Raw genomic sequence first — 12,846 nt, 5'->3', positions numbered from 1 at the left:
TGACCTTGATCCCCAGTGAGATCCCCTGCAAGTGTGTAGCCTTGCCCTAACGTATGTAGATGTCAGTATCCTGTCAGCACCCGCGTGTGTTGTTTCTTTGGTGTCGGTAAACACCATCTTTCGGTGATTTCCAGTCATGCGTAGTGTCTGGTCTTCTTTGGTGCCGGTAAACACCATCTTTCGGTGCTTTCCCAGTCATGCGTAGTGTCTGGTATTCGCTGATGTCGGTAAACATCATCTTTCGATGTTCGTAACGTCGTCCCTTCCCTAGTGAAGTTTCCTCCTCTCCGTTGGTGTCGATAAACGTCGAGTTTTTCCCGATCATCCGTTGATGATTTGGTTGTGTTCACTCTCCCTAGATGAGTCCTCCTCTCCGTTGGTGTCGATAAACGTCGAGTTTTTTCCTATGCGTCCGTTGGCGTATAGTTGATATCTTTCCCCACAGGGTCGTCCCCAGAAGAATCCTCCTCTCCGTTGGTGTCGATAAACGTCGAGTTTTTCCTAGTCGTCCGATGACGTCTAGTTGTTTACCCCTCACAGATCATTCATTAATGACTGTTGATTCCCCTCAGAGTTTTCTCCTCTCCGTTGGTGTCGATAAACGTCGAGTTTTTCCTATTCGTCCTATGACGTCTAGTTGTACCCTTCCCCAAGTGGATTTACCTCCCCGTTGGTTTCGATAAACGTTATGTTTTTCTCATTCGTCCGATGACGTTTGATTGTATACCGTATTCCCAGTCATTCATTAATGTCTGGTTGATTTCCCAGCCAGAATCCCCAGTAGACGTCCTATTTGGTGTCCGGTTGTGGTCTCCCTTTCGTCCTATGACGTCTGGCTGAGTTTTCTCCTTCTCCGTTGGTGTCGATAAACGTTGAGTCTCCCTTTCGTCCTATGACGTCTGGTTGAGTTTTCTCCTTCTCCGTTGGTGTCGATAAACGTTGAGTCTCCCTTTCGTCCTATGACGTCTGGCTGAGTTTTCTCCTTCTCCGTTGGTGTCGATAAACGTTGAGTCTCCCTTTCGTCCTATGACGTCTGGCTGAGTTTTCTCCTTCTCCCTTTCGTCCGATGACGTCTGGTTGAGTCTCCCTTTCGTCCGTTGGCGTCTGGTTGAGTTTTCTCCTTCTCCGTTGGTGTCGATAAACGTTGAGTCTCCCTTTCGTCCTATGACGTCTGGCTGAGTTTTCTCCTTCTCCGTTGGTGTCGATAAACGTTGAGTCTCCCTGTCGTCCTATGACGTCTGGCTGAGTTTTCTCCTTCTCCGTTGGTGTCGATAAACGTTGAGTTTTTCCCCATTACGTCCGCTGACGTATGGTTGTATCTCTCTTTCCATTCATTCATTAATGATTGGTTACCTCTCCGTTGGTCTTGGTAAACGTTGAGTTTTTTCTCATTACGTCCGCTGACGTATGGTTGTATCTCTCTTCCCATTCATCCGATGATGTCTGGTCACCTCTCCGTTGGTTTTGGTAAACGTTGAGTTTTTCCCATTACGTCCGCTGACATATGGTTGTATCTCTCTTCCCATTCATCCGATGATGTCTGGTCACCTCTCCGTTGGTTTTGGTAAACGTTGAGTTTTTCCCATTACGTCCGCTGACGTATGGTTGTATCACTATCCTTCCAGTCATTCATTAATGATTGGTTACCTCTCCGTTGGTCTTGGTAAACGTTGAGTTTTTCCCCATTACGTCTGCTGACGTATGGTTGTATCCTTTCGTGGTTATCCCCAGTAGAGTTGAGTTACCTCTCCGTTGGTTTTGGTAAACGTTGAGTGTTTCCTAGTTGTCCGTTGGCATCTAGTTGAGATGATTTATGTTCCCATTCATCGTGTGTCGATGTCTGGATGTGCTTTACCCTGAAAAGAAAGAAGAAAACAAAAAAAAGAATTTCCCAGCAGTGTGCAAATTTCTACGGTACTTGGTATTCAATCCCTGTTTACCCTGAAAGTCTGACAGCCGTTGCTCTCATCCGTTCGGGTTCCCAGTTGATTGAATAGGGGCAGCTGTAGCACCTCAAATTTGCACCCTACCTTTTGTACATTCATTTCATATTAGGTCATTAACATAACTCATTGCATAACATTGCATGGCCATTTGCCCAAGTGCAAGTTCCTCAGACAAATTAGGTCAAACTGGTTAGGAGGATCAGTCAATCAGTCAAGCAAGTCATTGAGCAATGGAGGGTGGTCATTCTTGAAGAATTTGGGCACCATGATCATTAATCAAGAGTTCACTTGAGTTGTGACATCATTTTGAATCAAAATCTCAAGTGGTAGAGGCTTGAATCTCATCAAGGCATTCATCAGTCAACTGAAGCCCTAGCCAGTCAACCGCAAAGTCAATTGTGGATTTGGAGGTGGGAAGTGATTAGAAATACTCCATTCATGTTCAAACAAGTCTCATTTGACATTTCAAATACTCACATTGAAGGATTTGAGATCATACCAAAAGTTTCCAAAAGGAAAAATTACCTATGGTTTCAAGTTTCCAAAAAATGGCAAGTTTTTGGAACGACTTCAACTCAACTTTCCATCATCAAAATATCTTCAAATGGAATTTTGTTGAACATGAAAGTTGTAGATCTTTCTCTCCCGTTTCCAAAACGTCCAAGATCGTGAGAATCGGATGAACGGTTGAGGAGATATGATCAAATTACCACCGAGCATGCATGGCAAAATTTTCCATGTATCGATACATACGAATTTCGCATCGATGCATGCAAGGCAAAAAGTGCTATGTATCGATGCATACGAGTTATGTGTCGATGCATACTGTTAAAAAGTGCTATGTATTGATACAAACAAGTTATGTATCGATGCATACTGTTAAAAAGTGCTATGTATTGATACAAACAAGTTATGTATCGATGCATACTGTTAAAAAGTGCTATGTATTGATACAAACAAGTTATGTATCGATGCATACTGTTAAAAAATGCTATGTATTGATACATACGAGTTATGTATCGATCCATACTGTTAAAATGTGTTATGCATCGATGCAGGAGCTTTTGTATCAATACATAACTCTGTTTTGAGCTCTCATACAACACTGTTCACGTCCATATTACTTCATGCACCGTTTTCATGCACGAGGGTGAAAATCCCATTTTGTCAAAACACCTCCAACTTTAATCATTTCCATCTTCCAATTTGCTTAATCATGTTTAGTAGCTGGATTAACAGAGGGTATAAGAGCTTAATCATAACAGAAAAATCACACTTTCCAAAATCAGATCTCAAACTTTCCAAATTCATCAAGTTTCTCTCAAGAACATAGAACTTCAAAATCCAAAGAACTTCATCGATTTGTGATCAATCTTCGAATTTCTTTTTGGTTTGATCTTGATTCATCCTCATCTCCAACTGTTTGTGAAGATTGGAAGGAAAGGAGTGTGGAATCGCAGCTGTGCAAACAAGCATCTTCAATGGCAAATCGAGATTGTGTGCACTAGGAACCACTACAATTGAACCTGGACGCATCAATCATCTTCCACAAGTTCATACTGCATCTGTTTGGAGCTAACACGCGCGAATTCATCCAATTTCATTGCTGCCATTTCCAGGATGAATAGTATAAGGCTCATGGAGAATGATCCAAGTCAATTCAATTGATGTTGTTTGATGTTTGTACACTAACATAACTTTGTTTCAGGTACCTTTAGCCGCTTCTAGTTCTTTTAAGAACTTGCTTGGTAGCTGCTGCTCGGTTGTGTAAACCGCTTGAGGTATAACTTCCTAACTTCATGTAGTCTGGAGACCCGGTCTGTTATTTGACCGGGCAAACTGTCTGAAGTCCTCCTTAAGAGGCAATGGTTGTGATTGTTTAAAATTGTGCCTAAGCAGGTAAAGTCCTTAATCAAGGCAATTGGTGGAAGGTAGGGATAAGCAATCTATCCCCCACTATTCAGTTGAGTCTTCTCCTTGCTCCCATTACATGGTTGTAGCATTGAGATCACAAGCCCAAGATCTTGTGCAGTGCACATTGTGTCAGAGTCTCTGAGTATAGAAGGGTCCCCCCATTCTGGACCCATGCTCATTTGTCAGAAGCTCTCCCTGGTTAGGGATAAGAGCTGTGAGGTCTGATCCTCACTTCACCTTTCATCAGCTTCACCTTAGCCCCTCAATGGCAAGGTTAAGAGCTAACCTGACCCCGATACAGAGGCTTGTTTGTTGAGGTTGATATGACCCCTCGACTAAAGCCTAGCCCTGATGTTTGAGCCCCTTGTTGGTGTGTTTATTTCATGCTGTATATGTTTGTATGGTGTGATTGTATCCCCTAGGTTTGCTAGACTCCGCGTAGTCTCGTTTGCATGTCAATTAAGGTAGCACGGTTCCTTCGTATAGGACTTCCTTTTTTGCTTGAGCTTTCCTAAAACACAAACAAACATTATCCCCTCTTAAGGATACGTCAACTCCTTCTACTACAGGTGAGTAAGTCTCCAAAGGTCGAGCATCCGGTAGATTGCGTAGTGACGTTATCCACTTAAAAAAACACAAACCAACAGGAATAGTTTAGCCGAACTACGGCAACTCTGATTCTCATGTTCAGATGAGATACGTAGGCACGAGATGTGATGTCTTGTCGAGTTTGACTAACAACTAACACTAATTCTTTTCTCTCGCCCTCGTTGCGATTGAGACCTCCCCTTTCTCTTGCCCTAGTTGCAATCGAGACCTTTCTTCTGCCTGTGTCTTCGTTTTGTCTTGTTGTGTGCTTGGAAGCTGATGTAAGTCCATCGAGTGGCATTCGGGTTCCAGTGTGCGTGTGTTTGGTTCGGATGCTGATGTAAGCCCAGTGATTGGCATTCAGGCTCCACGTTTGCCTTTTGTGTGTGCTTTGGTTCGGATGCTGATGTAAGCCCAGTGATTGGCATTCAGGCTCCACGTTTGCCTCCTTGTGTGTGTTTTGGTTCGGATGCTGATGTAAGTCCAGTGATTGGCATTCAGGCTCCACGTTTGCCTTTGCCTGTATTTGTTTGTGTGCGCGTCAGCCGAGCTACGAATGCTCTGATTCTCCTTCGTCCAAAGGAGATACGTATGCATAGGATGCGATACCCTAGCGAGCATGTGTTTTCCCAGTCCGAACTACTTAGACTCTGATGTCTATGCTTGATAGACTAAGTAGGCCCAGGATGCGATGTCCTGCCGAGTCAGTTTCAGTTTTGTTTGTTTCCTGTGTCTCTTTCAGCCAGTGTGTGTGTGTGAGCAGTGTTTTAGCAACCAATTTCCTTCCTATTGTGCGTGGATCCCGTCGAGTACGACGGATGCGTAGGGGTGCTAATACCTTCCCTTCGCATAACCGACTCCCGATCCCATTCTCTTTGGTCGCGAGACCACGTCTTTTCCAGGTTTACTCTGAGCGTTTCCTTTCCCTCTTTTGGGATAAATAACGCACGGTGGCGGCTCTGTTGTTCTTCGTTTCCCGCCGGTTTTTCGCGTAACGCGACAATATCCTATGCTCCTGATTTTTTTTTGATGCATGTAATAGATGTTGTGATTACTCATGATTTTTGTTGGAATTATTGGGATCATTTCTGGTTTAATTGAGATTTTTCATTCTGGTTGGTCACATTTGAGCTTTAAAATTGCCTTGAACTTCATTTGATCACAAAATGTTTGTTTCTTATCAAATGCTTCTGAATTTTTGCATACTATTCCTAGACATGTTGAGTGTTGTTTTGGCTTTAGTTTGAGGTTTTTACCATGATCCATCTCTGTTTTATGCCTATGCTAACTTGGTGTGACAATTTGTGTCACACATGTGCTTGTCTTGACTTATGCTATGTGATTGCTATGCCTAATGATGTCCAATGCCTCTAATTTTTTGTGTGACGATCATGTTGTATGTCCTGTTTACTCATGAATTTTGCCAAGATTATTTGAATCATATTTTATTTAATGTGCATTTATTTTCTTCTGATGTCACAATGTGGTCACAATTTGCATACCTTGCCATGTTTGGTTCATGAAATGCTTTTGGTTAATGATATTGATATGGGACCTTTTGAGTTGTGTCAAGATGTGATTGAAGTTGATTCATGTTAAATTTCATGTTCTGTTTTGAATGTTTGACCCTATTTTGACCCTAGGCTTTGACCTAGTGGTTTGGACTCACTGTTTGGATTGTGGATTTCAGGTTAAGATGCACATTGCCATGATTGGAGTGGCTCACTCATTTGAGTTGATTAATTGGTTGATGATTGGCTAACCTTGTGTTGTTTTGTAGGTTGATACCAATTCATTTGTGTTTGAGCTTGTGCCTTGCTCCTTGTTGCCTAATGCTTTGACTATTTGTCTGATTGTATGGTTGACTGTTGTCTGTCTGATTGTTTGAATTGTAAACGGATTGGTTTAGATTTTTTCATGTACCTAAGTTGCTTTGAGTTCTTTTGAACTTGCTTTTGCTTTGCTTGGTTGCTTAACCATTGAGGTATAACTCTCTGACTTCATGTAGTCTGGAAGACTTGTCCTGTTATGTGGGCAGGCACCTGTCCGAAGCCCTCCTTAAGAGGCAATGCTTGTGTTTGTTTATCTTTGTGCCAAGCAGGAAAAGTCCTCTTATGAGGCAATTGGCAGATAAAAGAGATGTGTAATCCATCTCCTGTTATTCAGTTGTGTCATTCACTTTGCTCACACACCTTGTGTTGATGCATTGTGGATAATAGCCCAAGATCTTTGTTGTGTCAGTCATATGTGGAGAAGAGTTCCTGCTTTCTGAACTCCCACACTTTCATTTGTCTGAAACTCTCCCAGGCCAGGGATAAGAGCTGTGAGGTCTTACCCTCACTTCCCATTTCATCAGCTTCACCCTAACTCTCAATGTTAGGGTTAAGAGCTAACTACACCCGATTCCAATTGGCTTGTGTTTCACAGCCTAACCTTGTATGAGCCCAATTGTTTGCATATAGTGTGTGTGCTTGCTTTTTGTGCTTGTATGACTTTGCTAGTGCTGTTTAGGATAGCTTGCTCCCTGTGCAAGTTAGATAGAAACCTTAACATAGGGATCGTATGCATGACAACTTCTAGGCTCGAGTCGTAGTCTCCCTAGTAGTTTGTGTCTCCCTTTGTATTTGGTTAGGCTAGTCCTTTTACCTTGCGTAGGGGAACTACGTCGCCCTGATCCTCATACCAGATGAGGTACGTAGGCAGGAGATGAGCTGATCTCTCTGGGCGCCCTTTTTCTTTTTCAACCCCTTTGTGTGTGTTTGGAGTCTAACGTAAGTCCAGCGATTGGCAGTTGGTTTCCTGTGTCTTGTTTGCTTGTTGGAGTCTGACATAAGTCCAGCGATTGGCATTCGGTTTCCATGTTTGCCTGTTTGTGTGGAGTCTGACGTAAGCCCAGCGATTGGCAGTCGGTTTCCTGTTTGTGTTTTGTTTGGCGTGCGTTAGCCGAGCTACGAGTGCTCTGATTCTTCTCTGGTTAGAGAAGATACGTATGCATAGGATGCGACATCCTAGCGAGCACGTTTCCCCTGTCCCGAACTACGTCGACTCTGATGTCTGTGCCTGACAGACTACGTAGGCCCAGGATGCGATATCCTGCCGAGTTAGTTTCTCTTGTTTTCTGGTGTTTCCTTCCAGCCTTTGTGTGATGTTTGAGTAGTTTTTAGCAACCTTATTCGTTTCTTTTGTGCGTGGATCCCGTCGAGTACGACGGATGCGTAGGGGTGCTAATACCTTCCCTTCGCATAACCGACTCCCGATCCCCTCTCTCTCTCTGGTCGCGAGACCATGTCTTTCCCAGGTTTACTTCGAGCGTTTCCTTTCCCTCTTTTGGGATAAATAACGCACGGTGGCGGCTCTGTTGTTTCGTTTTCCCGTCGGTTTTTCGCGTAATGCGACAACACCCACACCTTGTGACCCTTCTTACATCAGCTACACTAACAATGGAGGGTAGAGGAACCTCCTTTCCATTCTCAGTCATTGTAGCGTTGTATTTGTAAGGCATGGCTTTATCAGATTGGTATGGAACTAGGATTACCCCTAGAGTTATGTCTCTTACATCACATATAATTTTAAAAGGTAAAGACCAATCTAGAGCAATAACGTTTTGGTCAGATACTAATTTATCTTTTAAGATGTATAATGTTTCTCTACATTATTTAATAAGTCTAAAAGGTGTGTCTTTTGTAAGAGATTTATAAAATTTTGAAAATTCTTTTATAAACCTCGTATAAAAGCATACATGTCCTAAAAAACTTCTCATACATTTTCCATTGATGTTAGGGGGAGGTTTATCTAGTATTTCAATTTTTTCTTGGTCAACCTCAACCCCTTTATATGAAATTTTGTCACCAAAAACAATTCCCTCTCTTGCCATGAAATGATATATTTTTCAATAAAGGATCAAGTTAGATTTTTGACATCTATCTAAAACAATAGATCATTTAAGAAAGTAATTATCAAAAGTGAAACAAAAACTGAATAAATGGTCCATAAATGCTTTCATATGTTTTTCAAGCATATCAGAGAATATGGATGTCATGCACATTTGAAATATTGCATGAATTTTGAAGAGTTTGAACGACGTGCTTTTGTAGGAATATACACCATTGGGGCCGGTGAATGATGTTTTCTCTTGATCTTCCGTTGCTACTATATCTGATTATACTTGAAGAATCCATCTAAGAAACAATAGCACACATGTCTGACTAACCTTTGAGATACCTGGTTAATGAAAGGAAGAGGAAAATTATCCTTCCCGATGACAATGTTGAGTCTTGGATATTTTATACAAAATCTCTAACTAGTGACATTGAAAGTTAGAACTAGCTTGTTTTTCTCGTTCATGATCACGATCCTTCCTCCTTTCTTGGAATAACATGTACATTACTTATCCATAGTCTGTTAGAAATAGGATAGATAAGGCCAACATTTAGAAACTTCATCACTTATTTTCTTACCACTTATTTCAGAGTATGATTGAACCTTCGTTACTTTGTTGAAGGACCAAAAAATATGCCATAAGTCATAATCACCGATCGCGATACCGCACTGATGAATCTGGTTGCAACGGTTTTTCCTACATCGTATGCATTACTTTGTAAGTATCACATAATAAAAATGTTAGAATTCGAGTAAAACCCGCGGTTGGCACAAAACAAGTCAAAGGTGGAGATGGTAAAATTGTCAAACCTAGAGTGGTGGTGGAAAAGATAATGGATGTATGGAATGGTATAATAAATTATTCCATGGAAGAATTATATGTTGAACTTGTTCTACATTTCAGGAGTGTGTGCGTGATATCCAAATTTTCTAAAATATGATGCGGGCACAATTCTGGATAAGGTTATAGAGAATAGTTTTTGTGCATGGACCGATCAGATTCGACACTTTGCCAATACAACAACTAATAAAGTTGAATCTGCACATGCTAGACTGAAGAATTGGTTAGGAAACATTAAAGGGGATTTTTGTCGAGACTGGGATGTTGTGAACCAAATGCTTCAAAATCAACATAATGAGATACAAATATTTTTTGGTTGAAGCATTATTGTATTAGAACAACAATCCAAAGATAACATCCTTTATTAATAATTGGTTGGCAACGTATCTCGGGCGGCATTGAATTTTATTTTTCACGAAGTCAAGCAAGTGGATAATACATGTTTTGATAGCTCAAAGTGTGGATGTACACTTCAGAAGACTTTTGGTCTTCCATGTGCTTGTTTAATATCAAATAAGAAGAAGCTTGAAAAACCAATACGTATGGACGAAGATTACACTCGTTGGACAAGGATTCGTTTTGATGATGACGGTGTGACAAAGGATGATAAATCAAACATATATATCATGACCGGGTGAAAAGTGATCCAAGGGATATTCATGAAATTTGATGACGTCATTGCACATCAAAGAGAAACTTAGGAAGATTGCATATTCAGAAACAGCGGATTTGAAACCACCACCGGAATCGGTTAAAACAAAAGGTGCCCTCAAAAGGGTAAAATCGACTCAAAGTGGCAACTCCATGAGACGGTCTCCTTCTTATTTTGAACATGTTTGCTCACATTTTTCGGATTCTCTGACTCCAAAATCCCAAAAAAGTATTTTCAAGGGTGCTCGCATTAGCAAACTGTCTCCTCTGTCGTTGTTACCAAAAATCAAACATATTGAAGAGATGTCGCTTTTTATGCACAAATTTATTGAACGGATTGTAGATGTTGAAAGTGACATCAGCTATGGATTTTGAGATGTTTCGGGTGTGCATTAGTTTAACACGATATGGTTTCTCGGAAACATTATTTCCACTTCGGAATAAGTTGCCTCATTATCCATCCGAATGCATTATGTATATTGGTTGGCTATCAGAAAAACAACATTTTGTTCAGTTTATTTGAAATCGGGATTTCCTATACCAAAGACATCACTAGAATGGACGAAACATTTCACACAAGATGTTGAAACATGGTCGGATCACTTTCTTGAAAGAAGGGAAGAGGTCACCAAGTTGAGTGACATTGAACGAGAAGCAAATAAGGAAGGTCGAAGATTGATCCACCAATAGATTTAGGTAGTGACTTAACTTTAGGTGCATTTTAGTTGTAATCTAACAATGTAACGCATTTTTTGTAAGCAAAACATTGTGTAATGTTATACAATTAGATGGTATTTTTTGGGAAATTTTTGTGTTTTAAAATTATGCACTGCATAATTAGCATGGTTTTGCTCTGTATAATTTTTTGGTGGATCCGGAGATGTATCTCTGGACATACATTTTTATTCATTAAAAAACAAAATAAAAGATCATTTGTAGATGCATCTCTGGAGCGACCCTTATTTTTTTGGGGGGAAAGGAGGATCCGAAGATGTATCTCCCTCCGCCCACACGTTTTTATTCATTAAAAAAACAAAACAGTGGATCATCCATAGATGTATCTTCGGAGCGACCGTTTTTTTTTTGAAAAAAAAAGAAGGATTCGGAGATGTATCTCCGAAGTATTTCATGCATATGGATTATGTTTGTAAGATCCTTATGCTCTACAACTTCTATAAATATGTTTTCTCATTCCATTTTCTTTACACAAACCAGAATGACTACATATCCTCATCTTGCATTTGTGTATTTCAATTGCGCAAAACCCTCACTTCAATTTCTGATATGTGAGGACATATTTCTCGTCGATCTGAAAACCAAACTGAATACTCTCCTGCGATATCCAGAAAATTGGAGTTGTCAAGCTGAAGTATCGTTCACCCCTCGATTGACAACGAATGGATACGGTTGATCGTGCTTTAACTGAAGACGGATGATGATTTAAAGGTGATGTGGAGTACCTTTTATCGATATTTAATAAAGGGTCTGATTGAAGTGGATGTGATGATTCAAAGAACATACGAAGATATTATAAGAATGTTGCAACATCCCGAACAACCTCTTTTTAATAACATGTATTGTTGAGTTTATGTAATGTTTGTATATGTAATGTTTATTTTGGAGCTAATGTATGTTTTCCATTCTATTATTGTTTTTGTTTGTTTCTATTTTTAACTAACAGAGCAAAATCAGAAGAAACATCTTTGAAATGCTCAGTCAAATGAACTAAAGAGGAATATTGAGATACATCTATGAATCAACCTTTTGTGCATACGGAGATGCATCTCCGAGTCAAATTTAACAAAATAACGGTTTCTCATCAATTTCGCCTTAGTTGTCTGTGAAAATGATGCGTCTGAAGATGCATCTCTAGACGCTGGATACATTTTAGTATTTTCGCGGTTGTGTTGGATAACCCCTAAAGGTGGAAAGAGAAACTCCCTTTGTTGACGAATCTCTGGCAAATAACTGAACAATTAAATTGCTTGTTTTGTAAATAATATAATCCAATAACATAGTTCAATCATTTGGGAATCTAAGTTCAAAAAAACAGTCAAAATTCAAGTATTACCCCCACACCAAAGTTGTTAACATATGTCAAACCTAACTTTTAGGGAATTTCTTAATGCACTCTATATATTACACACCACATGAAAATACTAAAATGTCCCCATATTTCAGAGATGCATCTCTGGACGCACCTTGTAACGTTAAATTATCCGGAGATGCATCTCTAGATGCACCTTATAACGTTAAATTATCCGGAGATGCATCTCCGTAATATTTTAAAAGTCATACATCATGCATTAACTCTTAAAGGCTTGACACGTATATTGTATCGGAGATGCATCTCCGTTTATTTTACGGAGATGCAACTCCGTAACATACCAGAATATTGCATGTTATGTTTTATTTATATTTATTCATATGACATTTTATAAATGTTATTTAGCCCAATAGGTGAAACTTGAAGCTTGCGGGAGGTTGGAGGGAGTGATATGTCGGTGGGTGAAACTTGTCTCCTACGGAAAAAAGAAGATGGAGAAGCAAAAGGAGAAACGTAAGTTCTAGAAATAGATGCCTCTACATGGCCAGAGAAACAGAAGCCTCTGAAACCTGACTTTTCTCGCCGCACTGATGCATAATGTGCAACCCTGTCGTGCCTCAGGATATCGTGTCTATCAATCATAATTCCTAAAAATTAAATTAAACCAGACAATTAGTGCAAGCAATCAACACTACGAACAAGAAAGCCAAAAAAAAATATTGATAATTTATGGAGATGCATCTCTAGATAATATGAACTCAAACATTGAAACTGGTATTTTACGGAGATGCATCTCTGGATAATATGAACCCAAACGAAAAATTTCGAAGAAATTTTCTGCAACTTTTGAATATGTCAATGGCGGCAATGCAAACAACCAAACATAAAAAATAAATGGTTTGAATATTATTTTCAGCCAATAAGCGTGGTATTCACTATGTATAAACTATCATTCATGTAATTTCTACTTATTTCTCAAC

Source organism: Lathyrus oleraceus, chromosome 3 (genome assembly GCF_024323335.1).
Source record: "Lathyrus oleraceus cultivar Zhongwan6 chromosome 3, CAAS_Psat_ZW6_1.0, whole genome shotgun sequence".
NCBI lineage: Eukaryota > Viridiplantae > Streptophyta > Magnoliopsida > Fabales > Fabaceae > Lathyrus > Lathyrus oleraceus.
The sequence above is the reverse complement of the archived record's forward strand: the minus strand, read 5'-3'. Positions refer to the sequence as shown.